The sequence below is a fragment of the Lathyrus oleraceus genome, chromosome 1 (genome assembly GCF_024323335.1).
Source record: "Lathyrus oleraceus cultivar Zhongwan6 chromosome 1, CAAS_Psat_ZW6_1.0, whole genome shotgun sequence".
NCBI lineage: Eukaryota > Viridiplantae > Streptophyta > Magnoliopsida > Fabales > Fabaceae > Lathyrus > Lathyrus oleraceus.
Window position 1 is genome coordinate 350,921,024 of NC_066579.1, and position 3,348 is coordinate 350,924,371.

Genomic DNA, 3,348 nt, shown 5'->3' on the forward strand with positions numbered 1-3,348 from the left:
TAAAAAAAATGAACACAGGGAAGTATTTTATTTCCCCTTATCAACCAAGAGTACATCTAGTCCCGTCATACCTTGAATTTTTTTGCATTATGTAGATCTTTGTATCAATCTCACACCAAGACCTCTCTTACAATCTTCTAACATAAACACCAAACACTTTAGTGGATTTTGAATATCCCCAAATCAAAAAATCTTTTACAATAATCACCAAACACTATAGTATATTTTGAATTACACCAATTCAAAGAACCTTTTACAACATACAACTTATCACCATAAACTTGATGATTAAGTCACAACACACACTTTGAATAATATTGAATAATTTTTATCTTGGCTTGATTCCATGTATAACAATTTGTTCTTCTCTTTGTCAATATTAAAATTCAAAATAATATATTTTAAATGCTCAAAAATTTTTAATGGAACTTTTATAAAATATATGAAAGTTATGTACAAGTTACAAAACTGGGCAGTTTGAACACTTTGAAAAATATGTTTGAATTGAATAAAAAATGATATGTAAAAGAGTAATTTGATTTTATGATGTATAGACCTTTATATACATCATTATGAATCTCTATGAATGTATTCACAAGATTGAGACATTTCAATGAAGGCTTGCAATGGTTTAGAATGACAATGGATCACGAAAAGATATAATTCCGCATTCTGTACGAGGCTTTATAAATCAGGTAAACGGTTACCTGATTAAAAAAGTGATGAATAATTTTCAAATGTCAAACAACAACGGTCATGTAACTGGTTTCTTAAATTAGTTAACCGATTACCTGATTTAAAAAGTGCAGAAATCAACAACATCGTGTAATCAGTTACTTAAATAAGCTAACCGATTACCTAATTTAAGTGCAAAAATCAACTTTTGATGACATATTTTCAAAGGTTTTCATGAATGATGTTCATGGCTTTTATAGATAAAGATTGATATTATTTTTTTGAGCATATTAAGAGATATATTTTGAATTTTAATGCATAATTTAATCAAGATCAATTATCTCAACTCTTTCCTTTGATTTTCAAAGCTTACGATCACTTAAATTTTGACTTCAAACTTTTTCTTCTTTGATAATATCACTACGCCAAAAAGCGCTTTTAACAGCGCATCTTAGACAGCGCTTTTAACAGAAAGCGCTGTCTAAGGTTAAAATTAAAATAAAGCGCTGAAAGTGTTCCAAGAAAATACTAAAATAGATAATGAATATCTTCTTCACAATTGTAACATCGAGAACCATCGCAATGCATTTCTTGTTTTCTTTATTGTTTATCATATTATGTTTGTGTCTTTACTTATTTCGATGCATGTTTTATATTTAGTAATGTTAAAGTAGGTTAGTAAGGACAAAAGGTCATGAGGATTGTCTTGTCACACATCTCGTGTAAACTATCTGTTATACCATTACGAGAAAAATGTATAACTTGTTATAGATTTTTGGTTTTACACTTAGATGTCTTTATGAAAGTAAATACATTTTAGATATCATCCATTTGCCGAAAGGGTGTAGTTTGATATTTGATTGCAAAATCCCAAACAAGTGAGTTGAGGCGACTAAAGTATCTTGAACTCAAACGAGAATCTCATTTTAATAGTTTCTCTAAAATTATTCTTAACCAAATAAACTACACTTACGAAAGTGGGTAGATTATTTATTTATGACAGGACAACACGCTGACGAAAGTAGGTATTGTCCAACTTTTCTAATTTTCGACAACCTGATCATTTTCGTATTGAATTCAAATGTTTGCGCGAGTCTATCAGAGATAAAAATCATGTACCTCATGCCATGTTTTAAGCATTTTATTCACTCAAACAAGAACATTAGTCTTGAGCATGGTTGTAATCTCTGCCAATAAACTCCGTTACGACATGCGTTATTCCCGCCGAGTAAAATGACACAAATAAGAATCCAAATTTCTAATTTTAAGCAAGAAAAAGACGAGTCTCTTTTTGAGGCTTGGGAGAGATTCAAAGACTTGCTGAGGATATCCCTATTTCATGGGATTTAAAAATGGTTTGTTATCCACACCTATTACAATGGTCCCCTTTATTCTACATATATGACCCTTGATGCAACGGTAGGAGAAGCCCTTATGAATTGTTCTAAGGATGTAGCTTATGTCCTTATTGAGGACACGATGAAGAACCACCACTCGTGGGGAAGAGATTGTGCTCTCACTACAAAGTCCCCTTGATCAGTCACCATTTGCATTGAGTTTTCGTTATTGGTCCGACACGAAACAGGGGCTTTTGACACACTGTGCAAGCATTTATGGTACATTTCGAGTTAGTTTTACTTCCGTCATTTTATTTAAGCCATTTTAATCATTGTTACGTTTTACTTTTATTTTAATGATTTTATGCGAGGGATAGCTGTGTTTTTGTCTGGTAGGTTCAGGTAGAAGAACCAGGGATCTCATAACGAGACAATGTGAGACTCCGACAAGCAGAGGAGAAGAAAACCCCGGTACAGGAGGCCTGACACGGCCACCCGTGTCAGCTGACACGGGTCGTGTCAGGCATCATCCCCAACTGTGTCACCCCCTGCCAGGGGCGTGTCATCCAGAATAGTAGGCTGACACGGCCACCCGTGTCAGCCCAAACCCAAAACTTCAGTTTTTCTCAGGCTTTTGTTCGTCGGGCTTTTTAGAGATATTTTTGGACCTGTCAAATTGCTGCTTGGAATTTTCACTATAAAAGAGGATCTTCTGCTAAAGGAAAAATCATCTTGGAATACGGAAAAACACAGTATTGTGAAGCAATCAAGGATTTCAGAGATCAAGGCATTCAGAGAGTTGAAGGTATTCATGAGCGGGAGCTATTGAAGATTAAAGTCATCCAATTACTTGTAATGTGTAATTTTCATCTTGAATTTGTTTTAAACAATATGAGTAGCTAAACCCCCCAATGCTAGGGGGGTGTCCCTAATTTAGAATTGTAATAAATTTGAGTTTACATTTGCATTTATAGTATTGTTTTTACGGTAACCTTTTGATGTGTTTATTGCTTTCTCTTTCGGACCAATCGCGACTGATTTGTGGTTATCAATTAGGCTGGACCGCCATTGATAAGGTTTTCATAAGGTTACTCTACAATAGATATCACCTAGGACTAGGGATACCCTGTATGAACCAGAGTATTCTTGATATTTTACACCTTAACTTCACCCTAATTGGCTATGGACATGGAAATTAGGGTAGATTGATTAAAGGTTTTCTCACCAAGGACTTGGGAGAAAATACCCTTAAGAACTGGTAGTAATTGATATTTGTTGAGGCAATAGTGACTCAGAGTTGTTACAGGGATACATCATACACCTTCCTTGACATTGT

At 34.1% G+C, this 3,348-nt stretch overlaps 1 non-coding gene across 1 annotated transcript; it reads right to left on the bottom strand.

Moving 5' to 3' along the window:
* Positions 1-1,916: 1,916 nt before the first annotated feature.
* On the bottom strand, positions 1,917-2,022 carry LOC127116694 (small nucleolar RNA R71). The gene has a single exon (XR_007801495.1). It is a non-coding gene; the product is annotated as a small nucleolar RNA R71 (small nucleolar RNA).
* Between the last annotated feature and the right edge of the window lie 1,326 nt (positions 2,023-3,348).